We start from the raw sequence: 17,069 nt of genomic DNA on the forward strand, positions 1-17,069 counted from the left end.
TCCTGCAAACTTACATAAGAGAGAAGGAGCAGATAACATTGTATGCTTGCAATTAAACATGCAGGATGCTTGTGCCCTCTTGCAGAAAGGAGTGAAAGAATGGCCTCTAAGGAAGTTGTTCTGAATTAGAAAATGGCCTTACAACTGAAGAATTTGGAGTGCAAGACCAAGGACCCATGGGATTGTCTGAATTGTTTTTTTCAAGTCTCCAAAATTACTTCATTGCACTTTTTTCTACAGTCTATGACAACCTAAAGCCTGCTGAATAAACAGACAAAGTACTGTTTGTGGTCTTTATATACACTGACCTAGGCCTTAATGGCAGCATTATATTTATTGGATGGAGGACAGACCTGACTTATTCTTAAGTGGATAAGGAAATTCTCTTGACTTAAAATGTTTCCTTTAATTTAATTTGTCTTTAGAATTGGGAGCTACAGATTAGAACTGGTAAGCCTGGGAGGTCTGACTTCCATCCCTGGCAAGGTGGTGGATGGCCCCATACACCTCTTGGGAGAGTTGCCTTTAGAGAAGGGAACAATAAAATGTGCAAGTTTGCAGATAATAGGAAGCATTTCTCAACAAACAAATGCCATGCCAGGCTCAGAAGGACCACATGAGTGTACAAAAAAAGGGCAGGAGAGGTGCAGGTAGGTAAATGAAAGGTAATGCACCTTTGGAGAAATAATCCAAACTAAGAGGCTAAACTCTTGTAGTTCTAGTACAGGAAAGAGACCTCAGCATCATCAGTAACAACTCCTGGAGATCATCTGCTCAGCATGCAGTGGGGCCCAGAAGAGCCAGCAAAGCAGTGGCCATCACAAGGAAGGGTATGGATAATGAGAGAAGGAGCGTTATTTCCTGCTACAGAAAACTGCTGTAGTGACAATACATGGAGTATGTGGAGTTCTGCATCTCAAGGAGGACATAGCAGAGCTAGATAAGATCCAGAGAAGGGCAAGGAAAACAAGTTCAGATACTGCTAATTGAATGACAGCTTATAAAGAGAGACTAGAAAGATGGAATTTCTTCAATATGGAGAGAAGAAAGGTGAGGGTGTGAAGGAGGAGATGGTAAAAACTTACACAATCACAAAGGTGGTGGTTTGGGCAAAGGTAGAAGGGTGATGTACCAAATTGCTTAATGCTGGAACTCAGGGGTGCTTGCTGAAACTTTGCACACCTGGTGACTCTTCAGTGCTGGATTCATTGGCAGCAGCCAGTGCCATTTCCTGTCAGGTGAGCATGGTTTACTGCCCTTCCTCTTGTTCCTCTGCTTCCACTTACTGTGTAGTTAGCAACAAGAGCTACACGGGACTATTTCTCTGTCTGCTCGCAGCCAGAATGGCTTCCTTTGGGGTTATGTGAGTATGAAAAAATTCAAGACTTGATTTATTGTTTTTCAAGAATAAGGGAGGTAGAAAGGTGTCAATCTGCTGACATGCAGCAGCACAATTATATAATGGCCTTGTATCTGTCTTGGTGGACGTCCCGAACCTGGTGAGGGAAGGATGGTTATAACCTGCTTTCTATGAGATGATATTTTTTCTCCAAATTTGTCCAAACCGGCACAGTATCAAAGACTTTCTGTTTAGGAGCAAGAGGGGAAGTGTTGCTGCACTCATGTATCATTTTGGTTAAATTTTCTTCTAATTTACTTTCCATGTGTTAATGTCACTGAATTTCATGGTTATGCAAAAGAATAAAGAAGTGAGATGGTATTGCCATACTTCAGTTAGTAGTGAAGGTAATTAATTACTACACAATATAAGGGCAGGCAATTGCTATTTGAGAAATTTTTGGAAGGAGTCAGAGTGAGGGTGATCTTGGAGATTTGGGTGAAGTAAGGGTCTTATTATGGTAGAGTTTGGTATTGCCCCTTACCAAACTCTACCTCTAGACCTCAAAGCTCACCTTGGAGTTTTCCCTAGGGCTGTAGCTTTGCTCTTTTTTGTCATTCTGGAGACTGTTACTAACACCCAGAGTGACTTCTGCTTGTTGTTGCAGTCCTGGAATACTCTCTGATTATGCGGGGCAGGTTGCACCTTACAGTGTAATTCTGCAATTCTTGCATCATCCCTGTGAAAAGAAATCAAGGGCTGGGTAAAAACACTATTAGAGGCACAGAAGGAGGATACCTTGAGTGTCATTTCCATGCAACAAAATATGTATATCTAGTTTTGATCACTCTATGTCTACTGCTAGTAAATGAAATTATTTCCAGCTTGGAATGGTTGATCTAACCCACAGGACAACACTGAGGTTCATTAAGTCTCAGTCAGCACAAAGTGGTATTGATGTGGTTAGATCTTCTCCTGAAGTCAGAGTTTGATACTTAATTTTCAGGCAGAGAAAATTTTTTCTACTTGCCCTCTAGGCAAAGTAATTTTTACCACAATGAAATATTGTCATAGCAGAAGGAAGCAAGTTCTTGAATTTAAATATGCCAGAACTTTGCAATAATTTAGGTTTGATCTAAAGTCAGTGTCAAGATCTCCTCTCTAGTTACAGAGGATTGAAAATGTATTAACTATTTCATATTTTATGTGACTTATTGTTGCTATTGTTAAGGGTTGGACCTTGTTACCACTGAGGGATCTGCAGGCCATCAAAAAGTGAAACTTAAAAGCTTTTTGTTGTTGTTGTCCAAAATAGTCCATTGTCATATAAGCAATGTATCTGGGCCATAGATATAAATATGAGACAAAATAGAAGATTAAACATGCAGACTACCAATCCAGTTCTGAAGGTTTGTAGGAAATACAGGACAGTCAGATCTGTGAGTTGCATTAAGCCTTTAGTTTTTACACTTTTGAAATTCTAAGCAATACTTGTAGTTGTTAAGAAGGAATTTGCTTCTTCCTGGCAGTTACTCTGATCTACCAGGTGTGTGTGGTCTCTTCCCTTTCTGAGGCTGCCCTTTTGTTCTGACTTCTTTAGGCAAAAAAAAAAAAAAAAGAGGCAGCTGGCAGCTTTAGTCTGTTAAATAGTCCACATTACTTACAGAGCTACAGTCCTCACTGACCCTTAACAGTTTAGTAGCTATGAGCTTTAAGAGGCTCAGTCCTAATCTCCTGTCTTCAAAGGAGCCAGAGCTGCTGCAGAATGTGGCCCTTTGATTGTGGCTTTCCCTGAATTTTAGAAACTCACCTTTGTTAGCTGGTCACTTCCATTCTTTTATCTAGATGATGACAACAGTAAAATTAACATAAATTGCTAGACTTGTCCAGGGGTTTTCATTACTCCTTGATGCTTTGCTCTCCTCTTGGCATGGGCTCTCTCAAATAGCGTATTAACAGCAGGCTGCTGCCTAAGGGACAAAACGTTCAGGATCCTTGGATATACAGCTCAGACTAAATATGCTGGCCAAGGAGTGTTCTGGCTCAAGAGAATGTCTCCTGTATCTTTACTCTGAGCTGAGGAAAGGTGTCATGCAAGTATTGTGAGGAAACAGTGTCTTGACATGTGGCTTCAGGGACTGTCTTTCTGTAATCTGCAGAGATGTCAAGACTGGATCCAGAGCAAGCTTGTTTTGTAGCAAAACCAGTAATTTTCAGCAAGAAAGAGCTGTTGGGCTGGTGCTCTCTCTGTTGGGTTTTGGTTTTCTGTTCCCCAGGGATAGTAGTGTTCTGCCCTGATTTCACATGGGCACTGTTTCCCAGTTCTGCAGAGCGCTGCTCTCTGAGCTGTAAGCACTGAGAATTGTGGGCATGAACCTGAGCTGATTCGAAGAACATGCACGATACTGATATTCAAGGGTTCTGAATTTGACCAGTTCCTGTGGCTCTAAGACGCATGTGAGTACTTCTGTGGCATACAAAGACCTTCCTGCTGTGAGAGCTCAGTAGCACAGAGAATATTTTTTGCCCTGGGCTGAAACTGGGCTTAAAACCTAAACTCCAGCTTCCCTAGAGGTTTGGTTGCTCTTTCCCACTTCAACAACAGCCATCAGAGAACACAAGAATGTTCACTCTCATCATCCTCTGGACAAGGGGCTAAGATGTCAGCTTACAAAACCTTTTAAATACAACAAACAAACAAAACCCCAAACACACAAACAAAGGAAAATAGAGGGCGGGGGGGGTGGGAGGGGGGTGGGTGGTGAAGGAAGAGGGAGACGATCACATAGTAAAAACTTTCCTCACTGTATCCACACACTGTGCGTGTCAGTGCTCCACTGACTCCAAAAGTGTGGACCAAGACATTAGCTCTTGGTCATGTACTGCACTGGAATCGCATACAGACACTGTCTCCAGGAACACCAGTGATGCACATCAACCTTTTGGCTTCCCTCAGGTGCTTGCACAAACACTGGCAGCTTCTGTCAGGAACAGCTTGCAGGATCAAGCTGCAAATGCCTGTGCAGGGCTTCTGTGCACTTGAAAGCCACGACTTGATTGCACAACATTCTTTCGTATCCTGTACTTTCTTCTTGACCTTTCTTCCATGTTTTCCATGTGACTGACAGCCCTTCAAAACACAAAGCAACAGGATAGTGTTGGATGGTCAGAGGAAACATTGCCATCAGTTTGGGATATCATTATTGAAACAGCTTCAAGTTATCAACAACTTCAAGGGAGAAAAATGCTGATATTTGTTTTTTGCCTTGCATACTATTCCCCACTTATTAATCGGTTTCTTGACTCTCTGACCCACTTTCCTGCAATAATAGTTACATGGACAGCCTAATATTTCTTATCCTGGTGTCTATATCCCTGGGCTGAAGTTTTTCAGTTCTGTTTGCTGGCTAACCCTTCCAAGATGCTTCTGACTGTAACTAGACAAAACCTTTCCTTCCTAACAGTTTGGCAACCATGTTCTAATCTTTCTTTTTTTACTGACTTTTATTCTTTACTTGTCACAGCTGCTAGAAGAACTAAAACATACTTATGGAAGAATTATTTAATTTTGCCAAAGTCTTAGGGACCATAGGGGTGACAGGGTATCAAATCCCTCCTCTCTAGGCTCATCACATTAATTGTTTATATAAAACATCACCAAAAGCAGTTTTACCACAGTAATTAGTGTCCCCAGGCCTACCATTTATCCAATAATCACGGCATTTTGCAAACACTCTTTAATTACATTCTCAGCAGCCTGGTCTCTTTAATTTTGCTGTTCTGCCTTAGTCCTGCAATAGCCACTCTTTTCAATAAGGTAATTAGTAGCCACATTTTAGCATTGTATAAACTGATAGAGAGATTGCATTCGGAGGCTGTCTGCTTAAACACTGCAAAAGTGGTAGAGAGAAATTAGGTCTGCATCTGACTCCTTCAATTCTATTTTGACAACTATGGTAATCCTGCTTTCTGATTCTGTAAGTTCACCTAGAGTTGCCCCTAGTGCTTCCCTATGGTTGCATGGTACCGTGTTTGCTCTCCCCTTCCAGTGCCTTGCTGCACTTGTGTTCATGCTCCATCCTTTCCACCAGCTCTAGTGGCTGTGAAGCCATTCTGAAAGTACCAAAAGAAGTGCAGTTTTCAGTCATCTCCAAAGTGTTGAGTGGGTTGGGATGACCTATCCAGGGGATGACAATGCTCCCCTTGGTTTGAGGGGGTGACACCACCAGATTACAGTCAGGATCATCTAAAGTATCTCTCTTGATTCAGAAACTCCGAAAATTAGCATTTTCAGGAACACAGTGATATCTTCACCTATGCCACTAGAAGATCCTGCTCCTTAACATAAAAGGATTTTTTTTCTCATTTGTCATATTGGATGTTGAAAACTGTGGATACATCTACAACCTGCCCATCAGGTTCCAGTAGGTTGATACAAGGACAGGTGAGAGGGTAGGCTGTCAAAAATAAAATCACAATTACATACCTTGCCTTCCTGTGATATTCAATAAAATCATGGTGTAACTAACATTTATGATTTTTAAAACCTTTATCCTGGGGCCTCGGTGGTGGCAGCAAGCTCGGTGTTTCAATAACTACAACATGTAGTGCCTTAAAATCAAAGCTCGAATTCCAATCACTGGCAGGCAACATTCAAACGACAGGGGCAAGGAGGGGAAATTGTTATTTGCAAAGATGTGATTTATATATTTGAAGATTAGAAAAACAATAATAATATGGAAGTAACAATTTTTAAAAATACCTTTAGGCAAGAATCACTTAACTGCTTTTCCCTTTAAAAAAATATAATTTGTTACCTCTAAAGACTAAGATACAAATGTGTGAAGCTGACTAGCAAGGAACTAGTAGTAAGTCAGTTGTAAACCAGCTAGTGAGAAGCAGAGTTAAGCTACAATAGGATATGCTGGAAAGGTGATGGTCCCTCTTGCAGCAGTGAATTTTTCACTGTCCCCATGTAAACAGTACTTTTGGCTACATGTGAAATAACCTAAACTCTACTGACCGTCTTTTACTACTTGAAAAATCTTCTGTATGATGATGTTTTTATTTAATATTGGATCTTGTGCCTATCTTCTGCTTCTGTTCCCAGCATCTGATATTTCTCTCGTTACTCAGTCCTTCAGGGTCTTCAACCCTATGGTGACAACAACCTATAGATGACCACAAGGCCAAGTGCCCTTCAAACTCCTAGATTTGTGCAAGTATCAGGTATAATCTTGACCTGTACATTTTGTGATCTCACAATGGAAATGACAAGTAAGATGCTGAGGGCAAAGAAATGCTTTAAAGGCCTACAAGACTAAAATGATGCTAACAGAGTGTGTAAATTTTCTAGCCTTTAGTATTGACATGTGGGATGGGAGCAGGAAACTGTGCTTCCCAAATGCTGCATGACAGCTGAAAACTATGGTAATGGTAGAAAAGTAGATTGGAAAGCCTTGGAAGAGCACACAAGTACAGAGAGTACATCAGGCAGAAACTCTTGGAAAAAGTTAGACTAGGGAGTGATGACATGATGATAGCAATATAAATAAGTGAAAGGAAATTGCATGAAAGAAAGGAAGAGGGTTATCTGGATTATCTAGAAAGTGTCTGAACAGATTTTAGCCTAAAATCAAAAATGGAAAAAGAATGAGGCTAGACATAAGGAAAAAATTCATAACCTTGAGCATGCCTAGAATAGATTGTCAGACCAGCATAGGCAATGTCATGGGTGGGTGAGACCAGATAGGATAAGACAATAGGAATAATAAAGTAAGGAAATAACCCTTTTGGTGTGAGCAACTGGAGTGGATGACCCAATTTGTGTTTTTCCAGATCTGGCTGGCTATATATAGTTGAAGAGAGGCAGTAAATAAAGCTTGTGCGCTGGTCAGTGATGGTTGGCTACAATGGCACACAAAGTTTAGATTCCCATGCTTCTGCCTGGTTTCATGGAGATGTAGCTGTGAGGGAGCATCACCAGCCCAACACTTGGCAGAGGTCAGGCTGCACGAATTTCCATGAAATGGAAAAGATGTGAGCTATCAGCCAAAGCTGTGGCTCTCAAATCTTCCAGGCTTTTGGAAGTTTCGAACTACAACTGGAAGAGTTGTCTTGGAGGCCTAGGTTGCCTTGAATCGCCCAAGTCTGTTATTCACAGGTTCATCATCCTTAGACCAACTTCATTAGTTGTTTGTCTAGTGCCTTTCCAATCTTTTCACCCCTCTCCATCTCCAGTGTGGTAACGTGGGTTGTGGTCCTCAGCATGTGACATTAATGCAGTGGCTTCAGGCTTGCTAGTGTAATTTTCATACAAAAAAATCACATCTGCACCGTCTTCTGTTTTGTTTTATACTCCCTACAGTGGAATGAGAAAGAATAATACGAGAAAATGAGGGTTATGAGAAGTACGAATTTACCATGCTTCTTTTTCTGGTTTGTTCATGATGTCAGGGTTTGGGAATTGTTTTTCTATTTTTTTTCCCCCCTGAAATATGCATCAGTGCAATCCCAATCTGCTTCAGAAGAAGGACACCAAAGGAAAATGTCCACTAGAAGACCTTTTGGCCCTTTCTGTTTGTTCTGCATGGGAATTTCTTGTTTAATTTTGTAGTGATAGGCCCATACTTGGCTGAAACAAACCTTTAAAGGAAGTGTCCCTAAATGTGCCTTCAGGTCCCTTCTCTCAGCCCAGACAGGAACAGAAGACAGATCTTGAAATTCTCCTTCTTGCAAAGAAAGGGGTCTGCATTTCTAAGCCAGCGAGTCACTTTTCCCTTACTTGGCATTCAGTGAGTGCTTGGGAGAGCTGCAGTTACATGCCAGAGACATACCAAAAGGGAGGAAGGAAGATTTTGAAGTCCTGCCAAATACTGCGCATCGTTACACACCGAGGCACTCCCTCACGCGCCTTGGGTGGTGGGTATTGGTGTGAAAGTGTTCAGGTGGTGACCACCTTATATTTGCATACATGGAAAATGTCAACCCTGTCCCCCTGTTAAAGGCATTGAGAGCTTTTGGGTTTGATTGCTACTCACATATAGACATTGTAGATTTGGAGAAATTTCTCAGGACAGCAAAAAAAAACCAAATGAAAACAACTGAGGGCTGTCTACAAACCCTGAGGAGGGAAGAAGTTGAAAAGGTGACAAATGCTTCTTTAAAATCAGAAATTAAAAGGACTGAGTGTCATGATACCAGGTTGAAATTTGCTGGGCTGGGTAAGGAGGGAGGAAATGCTGCAGTCTTTGGTTGAGAACCAAGGGCAGGGAAATAAGTTTTGCAAATTCCTGGAAAATGAGAATTCCACAAAAATTTCAAAATTCAAACAGGATATCCAGGAAAATTTTAAACCTCCTTTGAAGAGTAATATCTAAACTCCAAAATATTCAGTAGAGCCAGGGTTCCTCGGGCCTCTGGTCTCCTAGAAGTGGCCAGCCCAGTAATGACCTGCCCTGGAGCAGGGATCCCTGCAGCCTTCAGTTCCCCTGTGTTATGTTGTGCACCCAGCAGGAAACGCCTCTGGGACCCAGTCCTGCCTGTGCTTTACCAGAAGTGTGTCAAACAGACACGTTTCCTGAAGACATTTTCACTCTGAATTGCCCTTTTCCAATTTGTTTCGCTGGAAAACTCCTAACGTGCCCTAGCTGCTATCCAAGGACACTGGAAGAAACTAAAAGGTAGCAAGTTCAAAGCTGAAAAAGGGACTGTTTTTGCCTGCATGAGATAATTCAACTGTGGATCTCATTCCTGCAGGCTGTCACAGAGGTCAGGAGTTTATCAAGATTCAGAAAGGGCTGGGAATGCATACTGCTGCTGAGCATATTTGCAATTCTATTATGTAATCCTACAAAAGTAGGTGTGAGGAGGGCTGTTTAGGATGAGACCTTTATTGATATCTCATCTCATAATGGGAAGAAGTGTAATTGTGTAACACACAGGAATGTACTGCAGAGGCAATTACTTGAGGGTCCCCCACACACACATTCAACAAGTTTTGATGCTGGTCATTACAAGTGCAACTATACCATTTTACTGGAATCTCATCCTGATTTGATGGGGGAGGCTTGAATTAAACCTCCATATCAAGTCTCATCTTTGATGCACTGAAGGTGTTAAATCTTAGAGTCCATTTTCTTGACGTTCCAAGTTGCCTTGGCTCCCACCGGAAATGTATAGGAAGCAAGGATTGTTCTCTTTGTAGTGGTCTGGGCCCATTTTGTTGGCACAAAGGAGATGGGGAATGGTTAGAAAAGATTTTTAGGGTGTTGAATCTGCACAGGGCAATTGTGGATACAATAGGTCCCAGGAAGGGAGGGGAGTCTGTAGGAGGAGTTGGGTGTTTGGGAGATGACTCTTCAAATTCGTGAACTGCAAAGACATGGTCTGGGTTTATGCTGACAGACACTGCTGCCTTGCTAATTTTACTGGGTGGGTAGTGTCTGTGCTTCTAGCATGAAAAAAATATCACCTTTGGGTATGATTCATCACATCTAATTTTAGCTGTTTAAGTCTAGGTCTAGTCATCCAGAGTACCTATATTCTCAGCAGAAAGAGCGAAGCCTGTCTATAGGGCGATTCACCCCTCTTGTCTCTGGTATCTGTCATTAAATGAGTTGAATCATCCCCAGAAGGGCTCATCCTTTTCCACTGGCTGCAGTGGGAACCCAGACACACCAGATCATGCCAGCTGCCTAACGCTGAGATAGCTCCTGTAAAGTGAGATAAATCTCCCTCCCTGGGCAGCTGTGCTCATACTAGCAACAAAAAAAGCCCAAATAAATGTGTTTTTAATCAACAAAATAAATGGTATGCGTACCAGAGGGAGGAGGTTGCCTTCAAAGGTACTCAGCTAAAGTCAGCAAGGTCCTACAGCTGTATTCCTCTCCATTTCAGCTCTCAGACCTTAATCTGTACCTGTGAAGACCTTGTCTACTTCTCTGTTTAGAGAAGCAAGTAGCATCAGTTAGAGTGTGCCCCAAAGTTTTCTTGCTTTTTTCCCTGCTGTATCTGTTAGCCCAATAAAAGAGGTTGGGTCTGCCTACAAACTTTCCCTGCTTCCTATCCTCGCATCATCAAGGCAGCTACAAAGGCACTTTTACCTTGCTCCCAGATGATCCTGGATAAAGAACTCATGCTAGGCCTGTAATGAGATAAACTTTTGTTTTTAACACAGGTGCTTGTCTACTGGCCCCTGGAGCCACTAGGACAGCTCACATCTTGTAAAATTAGAACGTGCTTAAGCATCTCATAGCAGACCTCCATTTCATCTGAAAATGACAACTTTTGTGGCTTTTTCATTAAAAAACTGAAGAGGTTACGCACATGTGGAAGAGGCAATTCATATGCAAATCCTTTTCCAGAACTCTGGAAGCTTGTCTGATAAGAAAATCATAGGAAGCACAAATGAATGACAACAAAAAAAAGCATGGGACAATATTACTCATACAATGACTTTGTCGCTTAAAGCAGGAAAGAAAAAAATCCCAGCAAAACCTCAGAGGAGAAGCACGAAGGGAATTTCTGTATTTCGCAAATCCCTTGTTTTGGGTGCGAATGTAACAATGTTTGTCATCCGGGAGGCTTCTTATGCTTAGGTAGATGCTCGTTGTCCTTCTATGGAAATATACAGTAAGTTGTGCAAATACAGGCCGTGAGGAGACATCCGTCTCCCACCAGTAAGGAATGTGGGTGGGGAACACATCAGGCTCCAGCCCAGCCCCTCTGGGGCACTGCCCTTGCACGGCCCGAGAACAATAACCACCGGAACATGCTGAGAGACCTCGTCTGAGGAGGAAAAAGAAGAAGGGGTAAAAAATTATATAAATCTCAGCACAGACTTCAACCAGCCAGCTCTTCATTTGGTGCTGTTTCTGGAGAACAATGGCACGTGGGGACAGGGACACGCACGTGGCGTCTGCTCACTTGCTCTGGACACTGGCTGCAGCAGGCAGAGAGATCATGAAGCACAAAAATTATGGTGACTCGGGTGGCTCCTAAGGGTGAATAGTCCTCCCTCTGACCTGTCTTGTTGGGGTATCCCTGAGCTGTGAGAAAGGAAAGGTCTGGAAACACTGCTTCTAGGGAGCATGTGGTGGAGAAATTGAGAAATCAGCAGTGGCTGAAGCTCAATAATGTCTCAAAATATCCACGTACTTGCTGCTGTCTCTGTTTTTCTGGCACTATTGCTCAGACTTCACGTGTACCAAAGCAATCAAGTGCCATGGCTTGTTTCCTTGTTGTGTGGTGTGTGTGCATCCCACACACAGAGAGGTGTGCGTGTATTCCCCGCGCTGTGTTTTGGAACAAACAGCTCCTGCGTTATCTTCTTGCATAACGCAAGACTGGATGTTTTCTTAACATGTGGGCCTTCCTCCTTGAAAAAGAAAATAATTCAGGGTCAGGCAGTCCTTGCAGAGAGACCAGTGCACTAACCCACCCTTTGGCATCTGCAATGACTGAACCAGTGCTGTGTTCCATGTGGCACAGCTGCTGAGTGTGGACAGTGTGCTCTGACAGCCAGGACTGCCAATCACAGTGACAGGGGAAACACCACTGGGTTTGATCAGTGGGGTCTTATCACAGGCAATAACAAGGAGGGAAACATAGGTCACCAGAAAGGGTCTGTTGGCGTAGGAGTTGGGCAATGATGCTAATTGCTATTTTAAGCATGGGTTGCCTGACTCTTGGGCCTCACGTCACTGCTTGGTAATGGACACAAGTAGTGGGTTTGATATTTTCAGGCACTGGACACTGCTTGATTGCAGTGACTGCCAATGCTGTAACCTTGGAAAAATCAGTGCAGTCACTGAGCTGTTGTTATCTGGGAGATAACATTTGCCTGTGGGCACCCATGTCTGAAAAACATTTGGCTTTTGACAGATGTCGCTCAGCCACAACAAACAGATGTTGCTTTACATTTTTTCTCCAGTTTCCCCAGGAGCAAATTCGGTGGAAGCAAGTAAACTGGTTTCCTGTAGCTCTGGGTCTGTATGTCAGATCTAAGCAAATGAAGTGTGAGTAAAGCCATTTTCCAGAGTAGAACTAAACTACCACTTCTTAATGTGACCCAGAGAAAGTTGTATCACAGGTATGATTTTAGTGTACATTTGATTTAAAAGAAAACAAGTAATGCAGAGGCTTGTTGTAAATGGCAAGTCTGAAAAATTGTGTTTAAAGGAAGAAAAAAATCATTGAAAAAATACACTGGAATACAGACAAAGAAATCACTTGTTACTAGATTTACTTAGAACTGTTGTACTGCTGTAAATATAGGGTAAGGAGTGATATTTTATGGAACTGGGGATCGACACAGCCTCCTGCACTCTGAACCTCTGGCTGGTTGGCTAGATTTGGGTGGGGAGTGAAGGGAGAGCTATTACCTATGCCCAAGACTGGTATGTTTCACTCACCATATCTAGTAAGCGTTAATTAATGTAGAAATGAGCCAAAAAACACCGCTCCTGGTGCATCAGGTCAGGTTACAAAGTCTGGGAATAGTACGTAGGAGGGATTTCTGGGGCATACCTTAGGTGCCAGCAGCTGCTTTTCATATCAGGGACTACCTGAGTCTCCTTGGCAGAAGCAGAGCTCAGCTGTGGTGGAGTTTGTTTTTGGTGGTTTTGGGGTTGTTTTTGTTGTTTCCCGACTGGAGGCTGAATTGCATGCCAGGAAAAAGATGAGTTGGGCTAGTCAGAAAGCATGAGGAAATAGCATTCAAAATTTTATCCTTTTAGAAGCAAAGTGATAAGTATCTGCCAGCTCCAGACAGAAATCTGCTTTTTTTTTTTTCCGGCTTCAGCTCACTTGTGGCAGTGAAGGGAGCCGGGGCTAAGTGGAGCCTCTCAGCAACTGATGAGGAGGGGATCTGCTTTGGCACCAGCACAGCTGCACTGACAAGGGTAGTCAGGCTCCGTGGTTCTCTCCAGGGACTGCATCCTGCCTTCCTTCATTCCCCAGGTCCTTTGGAGTTTCACCTTACTCTGCTGGTTTTACTTGATGTCTCTGTTGATCCTTCTTTTCCCAAACTCCCCAAACCAGCAACTTGACAAACCACAGTGAGAGTTTGAGAGAAAGAGCTGGACAACAAAACATTGACCCCAGACCTGCACATTTATTTAACACTTGCTTTTGAGGCATGCAACCTGCTGACACCCTTCAAAGTGAGTGACTGCCTTTCCCCTGTGCTGGCTGGCAGCCTGGAATGAAGAAGCCACCTTGCCTGGGGGGACACCCATGGCTCTGACTGACAGGCCTCCACACAGCAGTTTATCTGCCAGCCAGCTTCGGCCGCTGAGCTGGAATTTGGGACAAACACAAGGACACCTGCTCTTAGCAGGGATGGGGCGGTGGGGGCCTTGTGTGACTGGGTTATGGAAGCAGCGAGCAGCCATGGGGAGCTGGCCATGGGAAGCCAGCAGCAGGCTGTCCAGCTTGAAAAACATTTTAAGTCCACCAGATCCTCACTGGCGGCTGGAGTTTAGTATAGGCATGAAAAGGTAGCCTCCAGCCAAATGAAAGAACAGCCCAGATGTGAAACAGCTATCATTGCCTGACTTCACCAATTAAATTGGGGCCACTCTCCTATTCATTTGCTTATTTGTTTATTTTGAGAGGGCAACTTCTTTGTTGTATTCTGTAGCTGTAATTTGATTTGTCCTAGCTTTTCATGTGCTGTTGAGACAAGCTGAGTGGAAATTCCAGTTACATGCTTTCATTTGTTCCCCCTTGGCATGCAGGCTACGGGAACAGGGCTACGGGCCCATTGGCCTACGTGTCATTAATCTTCTGGGAACAATGAAAAGAGAGCATTTGAATGTGTCTTGGCTTTTCCGGCAGGCTCTGTCTGAAGGACTTCTCCATTATATGGTAAGAATAACAAAACAAGGGGAAAAAAGGGTAGAAGAACAATAAAAGAAATCCTTCAGAGGAGAGTGCATGTGTCCCTGGGTGTCCATCAGCCTCACTGGATGAGGCTGCATCCCAATACCAGGAATGAAAGCCCATCATCACAGCAAGGGGCAAAGGTGAGGGCTCCCATTCAGGCATTCAGAACCCAAAAAGTTGAATAGATGCACCTTTTGATGAAGAGTTGTGTATGTAGATAACTGTTCCTGTCCCCTAAAAGTGTCCTGGATGCAAGGTAGGAAGGCTGCATCTTCAAACAGGTGGGTTGCAGCTCATCATGGCTTTTGCTGGAAAACAACCAGTAACCTGAGCAAATCAGTGAAAAGCTGTGGAATTTGTCTACCTGGAATTTATTCTCTGACACAGTTTCCCACAACGTTCTCCTGGAGAAACTGGATGTTCATGGCATAGATGGATGTACTGTTTGTATGACTGGATGTGGCACTCATGCCATGGTTTAGTTGAGGTGGTAGGGCATGGATTGGACTCGATCTTAGAGGTCTCTTCCAGCCTGGTGATTCCGTGATTCTGTTTGCTGGGTAAAAAACTGTCTGGATGGCTGGGCCCAGAGAGTGGTGGTGAATGGAGTTACATCCAGCTGGTGGCTGGTCACAAGTGGTGTCCCCCAGGACTCAGTGTTGGGGCCAGCCCTGTTTAATACCTTTAACTATGATCTGGATGAGGCGATCAAGTGCACTGTCAGTCAGTTCGCAGATGATACCAAGTTGGGCAGGAGTGTTGATCTGCTGGAGGGCAGGAAGGCTCTGTGGAAGGATCTGGACAGGCTGGATTGATGGGCTGAGGCCAATGGTAGGAGGTTCAATAAGGTCACAACAATCCCCTGCACTCGAGTCTTGGGCAGAGCATCTGGAAAGCTGCCAGGAGGAAAAGGACCTGGGGTTGCTGGTTGACAGTGGCTGAACATGAGCCAGCATGTGCCCAGGTGGCCAAGAAGGCCAAGGGCATCCTGACCTGTATCAGCAATAGTGTGGCCAGCAGGACCACAGTAGTGGCACTACCACTACTTATCACCAGGGCAGTGATTGTCCCTCTGTACTCAGCACTCATGAGGCCACACCTCACATTCTGTGTTCAGTTTAGGGCCCTTCACCACAAGAAGGACATTGAGGTCCTGGAGCAGGTCCAGAGAAGGGCAGCAGAGCTGGGGAAGGGTCTGGAGCACAAGTCATATGAGGAGCAGCTGTCAGAGCTGGGGGTGTTTAGCCTGGAGAAAAGGAGGCTCAGGAGGGACCTTATCACTCGCTACAGCTCCCCAAAATGAGGGTGTAGCCAGGTGAAGGTTGGTCTCTTCTCCCAGGTAACAAGTGACAGGACCAGAAATGGCTTCAAATTGCACCTGGGGAGGGTTAGATTCAATATTAGGAAAAATTTCTTCATGGAAAGGATAGTCCAACATTGGAACAGACTGCCTGAGGAATTGAGGGAGTCATCATCCCTGGAGGTATGTAAAGGACGTGTAGATCTGGCACCTGGGGACATGGTTTAGTGGTGGACTTGGCAGTGCTGTGGCTGGACTCAATGATCCTAGAGGTCCTCCCCAACCTAAATGATTCTGTGATTGTATAACTGCACACAGGATTTCCCTGCCCTCGCTGCCCCTCCCTTATCACACTCGCTCAGTTACCTCTCCCATATGCTCTGTGGTGCAGGGTTGCTGGGCTGTTTGCTTAAACAGTTACTGGACTGAATTCACGGGGAGTCAACCAGGACAAGGCCTCTAGGACTAGGGTTTCACCAGGCACTCACAGCTTCCCTGCCTGAAGTGTTGCTTCCCCACAAAACTGGGGTTTGAGGCACTATGTGCCAACTTTCCTCTGCAAGCACATGTATCTTAGTTCATCATTTAGCCTAAGGATTTCCAGACTTTCTGGTAAGACGGGCGTCTGAGGAAACCTTGGAGTGTTGATTATAGGGCTGGGCGAGCAGCAAGAATTTCATTTTGCAAAATATTTCAAGGTGTTGACACTTGTGTCAAAGTGCAATAAAACCAAGACTCAATTGTTTTTGCCAAAAATAAAAAAAAATAATAATATGGGGAAAGAAAGGGGGAAAAAAAAGTACACACTGCACAATAGCCAACAGCTCAGACTTCACTTGAGAAGTGGTCCGTAATCTGGAAGAGGAAGAGCACTCCTTCCACCAGCCCATTCACCATCCTAGGGTGTGCCTCCCTAGACTAGAGATTCTTTTCTGCACCCAAGAAAAAAAAATGCTTTCTGTGTTCTTCATCAAAAGCAAGCAAAAAAACAATAGGTCCCTAAGGAAAGCCTTGGTTTTAACCTACTGCCTTTTCCAAGAAAACACCCCCACCTTTTCTTAATCTCCCTTGCCATCTCCACTTATAACATTCTTTTTGCCTGTTCTCCACCACGCAAAGAATCACAGCAGATCTGGTGCTCTTGAAGTTGCTCATTTCTTTTTTCCAGTAGAATTTCAAAAGTATACTAAGGATATTTTGGTGTTCAGCTTCCCTGTGAGCAGTGTTGTGCCTGTGAATGTTAAATTTCTACTAATCTTGCAGTGGATTAGTGATGAGGTCCAAGCAGATGTCCTTACCTTTTCTGGACAACTCATGTTCTCAGCCAAAAAGATGAAAGAGGGGACAGAAAAATTATTTACTGAGGAGGAGGAAAGGCAGTGAGAGAAAAATGGCATCATGTTCAGTTGGATGGGCCAGCTAGGAGGAAAGAGCGACTGGAAGGGGAAGAGCAGGCTTCTGCCCCCCTGCAGCTCCTGCCCTGCCTCTACAGGCAAGCATAGGAGGTCTCCCTTTGGGAGAAAGCCCCAGATATTGCCAGCA

The sequence above is a fragment of the Corvus brachyrhynchos genome, unplaced genomic scaffold, assembly GCF_000691975.1.
Source record: "Corvus brachyrhynchos isolate BGI_N302 unplaced genomic scaffold, ASM69197v1 scaffold43, whole genome shotgun sequence".
NCBI lineage: Eukaryota > Metazoa > Chordata > Aves > Passeriformes > Corvidae > Corvus > Corvus brachyrhynchos.